This window comes from Bidens hawaiensis, unplaced genomic scaffold (genome assembly GCF_021521415.1).
Source record: "Bidens hawaiensis isolate Kalapana, Puna unplaced genomic scaffold, B.hawaiensis_p1.1 tig00000888_1, whole genome shotgun sequence".
Taxonomy (NCBI): domain Eukaryota; kingdom Viridiplantae; phylum Streptophyta; class Magnoliopsida; order Asterales; family Asteraceae; genus Bidens; species Bidens hawaiensis.
In genome coordinates this window covers 1,387,028-1,402,060 of record NW_027491051.1, presented here as the reverse complement: position 1 = coordinate 1,402,060, position 15,033 = coordinate 1,387,028, and the positions used below count along the sequence as shown (strand labels likewise).

Here is a 15,033-nt window from a genome sequence, read left to right as displayed (position 1 = left end):
TGTTTACGTTATGTATTCTTGAAATAAAATTTTGACAGAGTATATCAATACATAATCCCTCTCCTCTTCATTTCCTCCCTCTAAAAAAAGCACTAACGTGGGAAAGGTACGAAATATTAAACGGTAACAGTTAACATAGGTTGCGTAATTGTTTTATAAATTGTGTAATATTGTTACATAATTATTATGTATATGTTGCGTAATTATTTAACTCTATGTATAATTATGGTGCGGGGCGAAATTATTCATCTCCCATGTGGATTGTGGTGGCTTTTTACACTACGTTATGTCATAGCTTTAGGGTTCTTTTATAATGGAGTTAAAAAAATAATAAAATATAAAACTACAAATAATGTGATCATCATCCGAACGAGTCCAAGGGACTAAAAACTTGTACGGTATACCCGATCCCTTTGGTAACCCTTTTCACTTGCCTATTTTTATGCTTCATGTACCATTTAACCTCTTTCCTGTGTAATTTAAATGCCAAATAAAACAAAATATGACCCTTTTATGCAAGTCATCATAAAAATGGAAGATGGGAGACAAGGAAAAAGAAGCCTCAAAAACCATAACGATAACAACAGCAGCAGCAACAACAACAAAGAACAAGATCGGTTCTTGCCAATAGCAAATGTAGGCCGGATCATGAAAAAGGTGATTCCATCAAAGGGGAAAATATCAAAAGAAGCGAAAGAAACCGTGCAAGAGTGTGTCTCGGAATTCATTAGCTTCATCACGGGAGAGGCCTCGGACAAATGCCAACAAGAGAAGCGAAAGACGATCCATGGCGACGATATTATTTGGGCTATCACGACTTTAGGGTTTGAAGAGTACGTCGACCCGCTCAAACAATATCTTCTCAAGTATAGAGAGTTAGAAGGGGACAAGGTTAATAACAATGTGCCTAAGCCACACCTTGGCATTGAGCAACAACAACATAATGCAACAAATGGTTTACAATACGAAAACGTTTATTCTTCTTCGGCCGTAAGCATCATGTCTCAACCGCCATTCATATCGCCTTCTGATCAACCGTTTGTTTTGCCATTTTCGTCGAATTCTATTCAGACACAAATACACAATCAGCAAGAGAGCATTGATTCTGTTGGGCATTGGTAAATGAATGTTATCCTTCAACTTCATAAATACAATTTGAGTTTTCTTTTACAAGTTTGATTACACATTTTGATAATTCCTGACACGATTCGAAACCCGACACGAAAAAATATAGATATTAGGTCAGCTGACACGACACGTTTTCTTAAACAGGTCGACCCGAACCCAACCTTTTAAAAAGTGGGTTGACCTGTTAAACCGTTTAACAATTTTAGAGAATTTATATTTTGATTTTAGAGATAAGAAGTTTTAAATTTTAAAGTTAAATACTTAGATTTTTATTTTTCATATATCAATTAACTTTTAAAAGTAAAACTAATTTCTTTTTACACTACTTTTATCTTACTTTTTACTTTTAACATTTTCATTATATTAGTTCTAACCGATTATTGTATTCGTTTGTTCTTATTTTAAGCTAAATATGTGAACCTAATTTTGTTAATTGTGAATGAAAGATAAATACAAATAAACAATTAGATTTATCATAAATTATTAATAAGTTTTATATGAATAAGAGTAATTAATTGTTTAATTTATTAAGAAGTCAATAGGAATTACTCATATACGTATATGAACGTAAAATGGGTTGACCCGAAACACAACCCGAACACGACACGAATTTAAATGGTCGACACGACACGAATAAAAATATGGGTTAGGTTAGGGTTGAAGAATCTCAACACGCTAATCCGCCAACCCAAAACTTATCAACCCGACACGTTTGACACAAACACCCCTTGTTAAGTCATGGACCAAAGGGCAGCGTCTGGTGGGCCACCACCAACTTTATGTTCAATTTCATGAAATTGAAAAATAACCAGAAATAATCTTATTATCTTTTTAAGAAAAATATAGAAAAGAAAATATGGGAGAGAGTAAATGATCTGTATTTCATGATGAGAAGAAAAAATATTTGGAATATAATGGCAACAAAAGAATACATTACTTGAACATCTAAAATATTGGTTAACCTTACTGAAAGTTTATACCTTTATAATTTAATTATATATTATGTATATTTGTTTTGTTTTCAATTATATAAAATAATAATTCTATGTACACACCGGTTCATATAAAGCTAAAAGTTATAATTCATTTAAGGTTCTCTGGCTAGGCAAATTGGGTTCCTCATCTGGAATTTTTGAAGTGTAAAGTTGAACCAGAATTAGAAAAACCAATTCAAACTTAAACAAATGTGGTTCGAATTAAGAATAAAAATATAAGCTATGTAATTCAATTCGATAAGAGACCTACAATTCAGGACTCGAATGAGAAAATTATATCATGAACAAAAAAGAAAAAGAAAAAAAAAACCAAAGTCGGGAGCCCTTCTAGTGAAATCGACTTCCAAGAAAATTATATCTTCAGTTTGTCCATTGTGTGGCGAAGTTCTAGGGACGGTCGAAAACATCTTTATCTCTTGTTATGTAGCTACACTTATATGGCAGATGGTTCTTTCTTGACGGAATACTCTTTCCCATTTGTGTTCTCAATAAATGACTTTCTCCGCGGTACATAGAAATAGAAGCTTAAAAGTGTCCAATTTGAAAAAGGAAATGATCCAGCCGCATTTGACAAAACTCCTAGCAGGGTGGGATTCTAAAATCATTTCATTTATGGAGAGAGAATTTAAGTTTCTTACGAGTGAAAAAACAATTAACCAGGTCAAGCTAAAATTACTAAAATCATTGGTTTGGTGTAAATTTAGCTTTCCCTGATTTCTATATATATATACATATGTTGTGATCTTTTGTAATGTGATGTGTGCCTTAGCCGCACACGTGTAATACATCATGCTCATATACTAGTTTTAATTTAAAGTTTTGTGGACTCAGGGATGAAATATATGGAGCTCCTTTTGGGTTTAATTTAAAGTTACAATTTCCATGTTTATCTAGTGAAAAAAATTGATCTGATTCTCTCACTTAAAAATTCTTCTAATTTCTCTCTTTTCTTATGAATTTATCTAGTGTGTTTCCAACAGATGTTAGTTTGTGGTTTCGCCTGTCAAAAACAAAACAAGTAGTGTGATGCGGGTGTTTACACTCTCGACTTAGCTAGGGAATAACAGTTTGAAACGAGTGAAAATTGGGACCGTGAAAACGTCAATTTCTAGTTAATGATGATTGCATTGATCAAATGTTAAATGACTCACTTTAGTTCAAAAGTGATTCTGGCCTCTGGGTATAGTCTTTAGATAGATTCATACTCTTGGAATTTAAAAATTTGTGTAAAATAGATTAAAATAATATATAAAAAACTTGTAAAATCACAAATAAAAATTTTATTTGACATGATTGCTAACCCAAATCCAAAAAGTTCAAGTATCAATTTGATTCAATTTTAGGTTACAAAATACTTGTCCTAAACTCCTAGTTGTATATTGGCATGTTGGTATATAGTGTTTCGTTTACAACTAAAACACGACTATTTGTGGACTACATTCACAAATATTGGGAATGGGAATGAAACAAATTCTATTTAAAAGAACTAGCAATAGCAACACAACTTGTTCATTCCATTCCAATGCAAACACGTCTCTTTAGTGAATGAGATAATTGCAACCTTGTTTGTATACAACATAAAATTTGTGAACACAAGCAGTCGTGTGATAGCATATTTGGATTAGTTAAAAATCTCACATTATCATACATTTTAATTGAGGTGCACAAACCAGGTATTTTTAGGAACCAGAACCGGTTCCGGTTCCGGATTTGGTCAACAGAAGTCAACACCGAGTCCGGGTAGGAACCGGTTCCGGGAATAATCAGGTATTTGACCAGGTCTCCGGTTGCAGGTAGAGTCGGGTTTTGACCAGGGATTAGTGGAAGCGGTTCCACCGGGTCTTGGGAGAAGTCCAAAGCCCGATCCCTACCCGTGGGTAGGATCGGGTCCGGTTACGGGTATGAACCGCCAGTTCGGGTCGGGTCCGGAACCGGTTTATTTTTTAACAAACGCTACTTTTTAATTTGGTTTTCAAAACTAAAACCCGCCAGTTGTTTATTTGTGTTTGCTAGTGTGTTGGTAACTGGTATATATTCTTTAATAAACATAGTGTTGAAGATAAAAAGAAATAATGAGCCTCTTATCAAACAAGATGTACATACGAGCAACTAAAAGCTAATTTTCGTGAAAACGCATTTTGTTCTTTTTGATCTTAACATTTTAAAATGACCATTTATCAACTCCATATCACCTACAACATGTCTTCTCTTGTTCAAAATTTTCGAAAAACATAACTAAACACAAACGTTATGATGAAACACCATCTCATGCAAAACGCCTGGACAATCCTTCAATTAGCTCCCAGCTAAATTCTTCAAAACCGACACCCCAACCATGCACCTTCGAGTTTGAGGTTCGAATGGAAAAATCAACCTTTTGGGCTTAAAAAAAGAAAATAAGGTAATTCATCAGACCAATCCACATCCTATTTGTACTCATGGCATGATTTTCAGACCTTTGACAAACACCAAACCCTCATTTATGAATAAAATATTTTACGTATGGTCTAGGGTTTAAAAAATGAAGCGAATGTTTATGAATATAAACTGGATGGATTCTGGTAGCTAAGAAGAAAACTTGGATATTCGAAAAGGGCACTTTTGAAAAATCAAAACATTTACCTTCTTCTTATGGCTGCTGCTACTACAGGTGCTTCATGAAGATGACCAGATCAATGCCCCCTCAGCGGGGCCCTTGATTCTTCGACTCGTCTCCAATGCTACTACGGGTGCTTCAAGATGAAGAAGCACTTCAACTGATTCAGAATGTTGATGAACTACATCGAGGTGGTAGTTTTAAGTTTTAACCCAATGATATAAGTCAGTACGGATTGTTATTTTTCCCAAACAGGTCAAAAACATGACAAAATGCTGATGTCAAAAACTCTTAACCAATAAGGATTCATCTTTTGAACTCTTTCTTGATCTTAAAGAGTAGTTCTAATATTATGTGTCATGAACTGAACTAACTCAAAAACATTTCTGAGTAAAAGATTTTGAAATAGACGCTTTGGCATCCATTTGAGCACACGTTTGAGAAAAGGAATAACCCATGTTAACTTATCAACACATAAATAGGTCAAAACTACCACTTCTAAATTTTCCAAACTATTGATATTGAGGAGTACTTTTCAATATTATAAATCTATTAAGTACATAGAGATGAAGCAATTCAACATTTTCCAAGACAGGGTTTCTTGAAATGGACTTGTTGACGAGTTTTGACCCGTATCATTTAAGAAAAATAGTCATCCACATTGATTCATCATTACACTCATGGGTCACTAACCAATGACCTCTAATTTATTTTTCCCAAACTTGTGATAGTAAAGAGTAGTATTCAATATTGTGACCATGAATGTATTGATGAGTCAACACTGGTTACCCTTTTCTCAAATGGGTCAAAAATTTGTTGAGTACAAGTCAAAACTCTGTCATCATGTTGTAGTGATGAGTAAATATATATTATCATTTTCTCAAAGCGGGTCAAAATTTGCTAAAACAGATGTGTCAAAACTTGATACGATGGATACGTATTCACATGCAATCAAGGTGCATAAAAATCTCCTTAACTGTTTTATTACAAACTTAATTACATTATTTGAAAATGAGTTTGCACGTCAGCCAAATACTTGGAATGAAGTTGTGTACATTACCTGAAACAGCCAATGGCGTAGAATGATTTACGAGTTGGCCCGTGTGCAACCAAATACAAAACAAATACACCAGATAATAAGTCAATAAATAAGTTACAATTTTCAAAGGATTTTATGCGATAACATAGCATAAATAGAAGCACAAAACCATAAGAGGTTAGAAACTACTAATCAAAATGCATCAAAGATTTTAAGCACCAGTCATGAGTTTGGAAGCAAATCAAATTAAAATACTACAAAGTTTTTTAAAATAGACCATAAAACCAAGTAGATAAAGAAAATACAAGTTTTTTTATTCTGCTAGGCAAATCATAAGAGTTTTTTTGCTAAGATATAGTAAAGACTTCATTTGCATAACTGGCTGGAACTTCAGAAGAATCAGCAGAGTCCAAAACAAAAAGATTCATGCATCTAGGGTTGAATCTGCACAACGAATTGTAAAAACCATAAAAACTTGATTTCAAAAGTAACAATTCCAGCAGAAAAAACTTGCTCAGATAAATAAAAAAGCACACCCAAGCCCCCTTTAAAATATTCTTAAGCTTGTGATACACGTAACCAACTTATAATAAAAAGTAGAAATATTAACCAAACTTGACAAAAGATACCAGTTTCGGTAAAATTACTAGTTTGTATGTTGAAACCAAAGAATACAGTACTGCCATATAATTTGAATTTCCTTAAGTATCTCTGTTTTTTGTAACAAATTTTAGGGCAGTTAAATTTATTTATTTTGCCTCTTAAATAACTTTTTTCAAAATAAGGTAACTAACAACTCAATTATTAAACATGTTGAATAAGCGTAAACAAGGAAGAAAGACCTTACAAATGTACTAATGTAAAATTGGATAGTGTTAATTGCATATATAAGAAAAGGATATTAATGTATGTATGAATGTGATCATGTAAATTTTGACGGTGTAAATAAAGTTTTACTGTGAAAGAAAAAAAGTAACATGCTACTTTAATGTTACTAATGGAACTGAAATAGATTTATGAAAAATTAGTAGGCTTTAACTGACTATATGCAACAACGTTTACTATGTAACCCTAAAGAATTCTTGTTCCAAATCCACATTTTGTGCGATAATCGGTAAAAATCTGAGATTTTATCCATCGTCAGGTATTTTATCGCATACAACTTACCTGTTATAGTTAACGAAAGCAATAAAAGATGATTAAGCTAATGATTAGTTGTTCCCAGGATTTATTACACAAATAACTTATAATAGATTGCTAAGCAACTACTTCTATCAACCTCTATAATCACACAAAAACAAGCAAAAAAACACAATCAATCAAGCACATTAAGAGCTAATTCAACAACCCGTACTAAAAAAACACAAAATAACCTTAAATCCTACTCCCTCCGTCCCATTATATGTGTCCTGGTTTGATTTTTCAAGTCTTTCTTGTTTAACTTTGACCGACAATATTTTTTTGTGTTATATAATATTTGATGTAAAATATATGAATGGATTGGGTCTTAAATGTATTTTGCATTACTATAATTTTCATCAAGTATTATATGACACGAACAAAAATATTAACGGTCAAGGTTGCAAAAGAAAGACTTGAAAAGTCAAACTAAGACACTTATAATGGGACGGAGGGAGTATCACTTATCCTTGCCTCATATAAATTACACCTCACAAAAACTAGTAAATGAGTACTTGAGTAGATTTCCTAACCATAAACTTCTAAAACAATGACATGATTCTATTTATACAAAATAGCAGCACTTGAAACATTAACAATGATTGCAGACATACACACAGAAACAACACACACAAAAAAATCACACTCCAAATGTTACAACTTTTACGACAAACTACATGCATGCATTATGCAGTTGTGTATGCAGTAATTTCTTTACCAAACAGGTCACTTCCTTTTTCTAAAACACAAAAACAATCAAGAAATGCAACAAGCATGCTATTATTATCACTAAATTATTCACATACTATCAGTAGTACACAGACCTTATATTTCATGAGTAATATGCTTCATTTAAAATAGAGATCTTTTAAAGGGTGGATTTGCATTGATATATCTAGTCACCTATTTTTATTCAATTATGTTACCCTTACCAGATTTAATCAGTAAAACAAATAGCAAATACTCATATTAGACAAACATAGTAACCTGCAATCATACCAATATTTCACAAAAGAATATCACCTTCTACTCACCTAGTGACCCTGACCCATGTAAGATGAACCCCCTTGCGGCCTGCTGCCTCCTTGACCCATCTGTGGATTAGCATACCCACCTTGCTGGTATCCCGCACCGCCTTGCGCCCCATACCCCTGCTGGTTCGCAGGCGCACCAAGCCCTCCTAAAAGATTCGAAATCCCAAGTCCCGCCCCCTGCGAAGCAAGAAGCGCAGTCAACGCCTGCCCCAAAACAGGAGTTAACGCCGGTGGAGTGATAGGCGGCGCGTAACCCACAGGTGGCCCCGACGACACCATCATATGACCATGACTTTGCCCTGCACCAGTTCTTCCACCGGAATACTTCGCCTTCTTCGATGGCTGATGATGATGATGATGCCCACCACCACCGCCAAACTGCTGGTGCTGACCAAACCCCTTAACCGGCTTCGGCCCATCAACCGCCTTCTGACAGTTCAGAGTATGCCCTTCAAACATCTTATGCGGCTCTTCCAAGGCCCGCTTCGCGCCCTCGACGCTCTTATACACAAAAAGCGCAAACCCCTTCGGCTTCCCCGTCTGCTTATCCAACCCCAACGGCCCCTCTTCAATCTCCCCAAACTTTGAAAAGAACTCCGTAAGCTTCTGCGGGTCGATCTCCGCCGCCACATTACTCACAAAAATCTTCCGTTGGGTATACTCCGACACCAAGGGCTGGTTGGGCGGAGGCGCAGGGACCGGGCCCGCAGACGCCAACTGACAGGAAGTAACCCTGTTCCCAATCTTCTTCTGCGGCTCCTTCAAGGAGTTCCTCGCACCGGCCCGATGCTTAAACAATATAAAGCCGTAGCCTTTGGACTTGCCGGTGTTCTTATCGACGACAGCTTTACAATCCTCAATCTCCCCGAACTTGGAATACTCGCTAATTAGGGTCTCGGTGGTCGTATCCCAGCCTAAACCGTGCACGAATATCTTTCGGTGAGCCGGGTCGGCATCGGCTATCTTCTCGACGCTTGCGATTAAATCCGGGTAGCGGGTGACAGCCTCTTTCATTAACAAGATGAGTTGTTCTTTGGAGAATGGTTCGAGAAGCTTCTCGACTGGCTCGTCGGATAAATCCTGGCCGTTGGTTTCGATCTTGACGTTGACTTTTTGTTCATCTTCTTCTTCTTCGTCGTCGTCTTCTTCTTCTTGTTCTTCTTCTGGGTCTTCTTCTTCTTCGTCTTGTTGTTGTTCTTCTGGGTCGTCTTCTTGTTGGTTGATTTGTGGGTTTTCGTCGTGTGGTTCTGGATCCGGGTCTTCTTCCTTAACGGCGACGGGTGGTTGGTCTTGTGGCGGAGGTTGGGTGGCGCGTATCTTTCGTTTCTTGGCCATAGCGGAGGAGGCTAGGGTTTGGGATGGATGGATGGAGTGTTGGCTAGGGTTTCGTTTGGTTTGGTTTGGTTTGTTTATCCTTTGGATGGTGGTTTGGTATATCGAATTTTTTTTTAACTTTGGTTACACGGATATTATAGATATTTTATATTTATACTCGGCTCCTTTTTATTTTTACATATTTTCTTTTCACAACCAATTTTAGAATTTTGAAATCTTTTTTTCACAACTAGAATTAGAGTTGTTCAAGAAATCCGAAATTCAAAAAAAACCGATATCTGAACCGAAATTGAAACCCAAATAAACTGATCCAAATTTTTATTCGGATATTCGGATCGGATCAATCTGAAAATCCGAATAACTAATTCGGATTCGGATCAGATTCGGATATTGAATTTCAAAAAATTCGGATTGTTCGGATTATTCGGATTATCCATTTAATCCGAATAAAAAACATGTTTATTATTTTCCGGTTTGGTGTATTTGTTAGACTATTATGTGAAGTTTATACTTTAAATTTGTGTTAAAAGTAATTCGTATTTTTCGATTTGTATTTTTATTGTGATTCTAAACTATTAAATGCTATGAACAAAAAAATAAGAAATTTTGTTGGGTTTATTTCGGATTATTCGGATATTATCTGAATCCGATCCGAATTGAATTCGGATAGATTCGGATCGGATAGGAATATTCCTAATTCGGATGGGATCGGATTTCTAATAGGGTCCAAAAATTTTCAAATCCGAATAACCCGAATAATCTGTTATCCGATCCGATGAACACCCCTAACTAGAATTCTCTTACTTGAACCCCAAATTTCTATGAAGGGCGTAACCCTGGTTCCCAGGTCTTTGAATAAACTTTCTCCTGATGTCACTTGACATGACGCAGACCGAATAAAACACTCATGTGACTTGGACTCGAACTGATGGCCTCTTGAAGAAATCCTAATTCTTAACATTTATTATCAATTAGAATTTTGATCCGTAAAACTAGAATTAATATTAATATCAAATTAATTAATTAAATATATATATATATATATATATAAATTTGTAGAATTTATCATTGTGATTGGCATTGCATATCACTATTCAACTTTGTTAGGGTTTCTGTGTCGGATGTAAACAGTGACGGCCCAAGGTTTTAGGAGGCCTCAAGCTAACTATCAAGTTGGGGCTTTTTCAAAATTTTATTTTTGTGTATAAAATCTCCTCCTTTAGCTTGGTTAGAGAATGACAACTATAAACTAACACGTTTATAGTTGGTAGCGTTACTTTTTTTTAAAGGTATGCGTGGTGTGTTTTTTTGTTTTTTAATAAAACTAGGGCTTTTTTGAGACTTTTGATCACATGGGGGGGTGTTTAGTTTTCATTCTAATCACAAGAGGGGTTATCGACATTAGTAGTGGTGATTAAGTGGGCGAGGTAGGCTATAAGGACGGTGGCAACCCCTCTTGGGGCTATTACCGGCTACTAATGTCGACAACCGTGCATTAAGTTAGTAATAATATTTAAGTATTCAACTAATTGTTCTAATGTGTAATGTTTAACTAAGATTCTAAGAAACAAATAAAAGCTCGTAGATTATAAATTGGGTAGAAATTACTAATTATGACAAATTTCTGTGTTAAAATTGGCAAATAACATATTAAATAGTGAGAAAAGTAATACCAACCTCAAAAGTCAATATATCTAAATTGAGTAATTGAATTCACTTCAAAAATTTTCACTCCTTCCAAGTTATAAAATTGCTCGGCTGACTACAAATTACCTCATATATTAATTAATTAATTAATTTTTATTTAAAAATTGAAGGCCTTTATATTTATGGGGCTAAAGCCCTTGCCTGGCCCAACAATACACTTGGGCCGGCCCTGGATGTAAACTAGAATTAATATTAATACCATATTAATTAATTAAATATATATATATATATATAAATTTGTAGAATTTATCATTGTGATTGGCATTACGTATCACTATTCAACTTTGTTAGGGTTTCTATTGTCAGATGTAAAAGTTGTCAGCTTATCATGTTTATTTATCATCTTTACTATTATACATGTCCTTATTTTTAACCAGATGCTTGTAAAATTTGTCTTTATCATCGGTCTGATTTCTCAAAATTCTGATATTTGTCAATTTGCTTCATATAACCCATTAGTCATTGTCTTATTGTGTCTCCAATGTCTAGATCCAACTCGCATTTGATTTTGGCTTACCCAAAGTGAATCTTTTTTTATTGGGGTGGGGTGGGGGGTGGGGGTTTGACACTATGAACGTAAAAATTGATTTATTTTGAAATAACTAACTTTTTCAAACGCAATATTAATATATTAGATCATCAATGTGTCTATGAACCCAAATACAAGTGGTGGTTGTATGTAAGCAATACTTCAAAATTAAAACATGCTTTGAAGCAAATGCGAGGTGAGAGAAAATGGAAATGTGTCACCTGTTCTCGAGCGCAAGTTAATCCAGAGGATCAAAGACGTACTCATCGAACAGCTCGTAATGATGTTGAATAATTGTCTAGATCTAACTCGCATTTTGGAATCTTTTTGTTTAGCATTTGATCCGAGTCATCCGACTTTGGTGTATTCGACGTGTTTTATTTAGGGGAAAGAAAAACCATGAATGTAAAAATTGTTATATTTTATAATAACAATGTTTTCGTACACAATATTAATATAATATATTAGATCGTCAACATGTCCTCAATCCAAATGCAGATGGTGAGTGTATAGATGCATTGCTTCTAAATCAAAAACATGTTTTTAAACAAATACGAGGTGGGAGAAAATAAAAACCTAGGCGACCTATTTTCAAGCACAAGTTGATCCAAATGATCGAAGACATCCTCATTAACAACTCGTGATGATGTCATATAATTGTTAGCATTTGCAAAAATTTTACAACAATTACCTAAAATCTTACGACTTCGTGTGTCTTTATTACTTAATAACATCTAAAATATAATGATGTTTGAGGTCACACATTTTTTTAATGTACATCGGAAATAGAAAGAGCCATGTCATAAAGCCTATGGTCTCATGATAAGCTCAAGATTAATTTGTGATTTTCAGATGTGAATAAAAAGATAGGAAGATTGTATGTGTATACACCGGAGATAATATAAAACGTTAAAAGTAATTTAATTATATTATTTTAATTAACTGACAAACATCAATCTCATAATACTCAAAATTAGGGAAATCGTAACAATGCGTGCAAGGCATTTATATTTGACACACTTGCGTTTCGTTTTATATTGTAAAAAAAAGACAGTACAACTGGCATTATAAATCTTAATTTGTTGATGTAAAAATTTTAAGATTTTTTCTAATACCAGGGAAAACTTAAAATAGATAGTAAAAGTAAATAACAAAAAGAAAGTGAAAAAAACTTATTTCCAAAATTAGATTTTGTTGTATTTTCATTTTGCTTTTCAAAAACACATTAGACTATTAGGTGTGGATGCTATTTTGCTTTTCATTTTATAGTGTTACGTCAGCGCCACATCATAAAACACTTCACTCCACTATCTTTCACATTACTATTGCAATGGTCACCAATTCACCACTTCCCTTATTTTTCAAATAAAACAATAATATGTATATTACAATAATTTAATATATAACTAAAAATAATTTAATATAACAAAAATTAAAACTTAAATAAAATAAAGTTACATTCATTGAGAAAAATAACAAGAAATAAAAATTACTTAATTCAAATAAAATAAGGAAAACAAAACACAACTAAACATATTTGTTGGCGATTTGAGCTTGCAACGCCTCCAATGCTGGTTTACGCTTTTCGTCATTGACGTCAATGTTAGTTTGGAGGATTTTAAAGTCCTCTCTCATCGCCGCCTCCTCTTCCCGCTTCCTCACCTCCTCCATCATTTTTTCTTTCATTTTGAGTTTCAGCTCTTCAATTTCTGTATAGTTGGTGTTAAATGCATCTAACTTGTTTGATAACGATTCCAATCTATCTGCCGTAAAATTCGATGACGAGCTTTTGGTCGCTCGTTTGCTTTTGTCCCGCCCGGGAGGACGGATAGGTTCATTTATGTCTAGGATGTCATCAACATCATCCATGTTGAGATATTGTTGACAATGAGCGTCAGAATCGATAAAGACGAAATTACTGTATTCAGGTGTCTTTGTGCGTTTCGAACCGCCAATAACACCACCACCATTAGTATACTCAGCCACGCTGGGCACCACTCTCCATTTAGGTTTATCCTATATAACGAGCCAAAACGAATAGTGAGTAAAATTTTCTCTTTCAATGCTTAAGTATCTCTCTTGCGCTTTCGTCATAATATTGTCATCGCTCCAACCGCTTTGGGGGTTCTTGCGAAGGTTGGTATAGATACCGGTAAACCGAGCAGCTCGTCTATTCAATTCATGCCACTTCGTATTGATTTGATGAGCATATCGATATTCTTCACGGTTTGAACTTCATGAAATCGTTTAGTGACATTTTTTTAAAAAGCAGTTCGTTTTCGCGAGTTACCGATAACCCACACAAACAATGTATGTTTATGCTTTGTTTAGATTTGAAAAATTATTAATAAGGATAAAAATAAACTTACCGAGTCCTCCGAAACTTTGACCCACGCTTTAGCTAATGCTTCTTACTCCGCTGTAGTCCAATGTTGACTTACGGCCGGGCTGGATTCTTCAGGTGCATCTTTATTTTTTGTTTTTTTGGTGGTTTTTCGTTTAGTAACTTTAGATGGTTGTGTGTCGGGTATCGGTTGAGTGTCGGGTATCGGTTGAGAGTTGGGTATCGGTTGATAATCGGGAAACTCGCTTGTACCGGGCATCGGTGTTATTCCGGATGCTCGTTGTGACATCCATCAATTTCGGGTTCTATTTGTATTCGTTTATGTATTCGTTTATCACGTAAACCAACCCGATTTATATCTCGAAACTCATGATATATAAAATATTGGATTTTTATGTTACCAAAACATTCCCATTTTTTCAATTTGAAAAACCTCTTTTACAAATTCGAAAACGCATTTAAAACGAGCGAAATGCATCAAAAAACAAACTTCTGGACGCGAAACGAACCACGCTAGACGAGCTGGACCAGCCCCCTGGGCACGCCGCCCCGCGCGGCTAGGGCAAGGGAGGCCGTCGCGCGGAGCCTAGCCAAGTCTGCACATAATTTCGTGTTTTCTTGTTGTTTTGTGCTTTGCTTGTTTGTTTAACCAACCTATTTGCATGTAAACATAAAAGAGAACCTTACAAAGGAGCTTTGACCCTTACCCTACATATACACACCCATCTTCTTCATTTTACTCTTGCTACATCTCCAAATTCTCTCTAAATTCTCCATAGATCCAAGATTGTTCATTTATGTGTTCTTGAATATTTGACTTCCAAATGTCAAACCAAGTTTAATCTTTCATTCTATTTAGCTTATGTAGTCTTACTAATACTTTTTTATGGTGGTACAACATATATATATTAGACACCCCTTGTTACCTTTGGTAGTTACTTCTCTGACTCCGGTTGGTTAAGTTTCGGACCTCGTAAGGCAAGGCTTCATGGAGGACTTCGTGTTCTTGATATATACACACACACATAACTTGTTGCACATATTAATCTTGTTTAACTTATGCTCTTTTTAGTTTGTTTGTCATATTTATGAAGTTCCATGGTGGGGGTTTGTAGAGACTAACCTCGGTTTAACCGTAAACAGTCCA

The 15,033-nt window shown here is 35.0% G+C and overlaps 2 pseudogenes across 2 annotated transcripts; one reads left to right on the top strand and one right to left on the bottom strand.

The window, feature by feature from the left end:
• Positions 1–343: 343 nt before the first annotated feature.
• LOC143543999 (nuclear transcription factor Y subunit B pseudogene) lies at positions 344–1,246 on the top strand (annotated as a pseudogene).
• A 4,333-nt stretch (positions 1,247–5,579) lies between these two features.
• On the bottom strand, positions 5,580–9,362 carry LOC143544343 (UBP1-associated protein 2B pseudogene; annotated as a pseudogene). 2 transcript variants are annotated; one of them, XR_013137240.1, is made up of 2 exons: positions 7,961–9,362; positions 5,580–6,202 (listed from the first exon to the last, which is right to left on the bottom strand). The product of XR_013137240.1 is annotated as a UBP1-associated protein 2B pseudogene, transcript variant X2 (transcript). The 2 variants fall into 2 exon arrangements; XR_013137238.1 differs by having other exon boundaries at positions 5,582–6,202; positions 7,972–9,362.
• Positions 9,363–15,033: the final 5,671 nt, after the last annotated feature.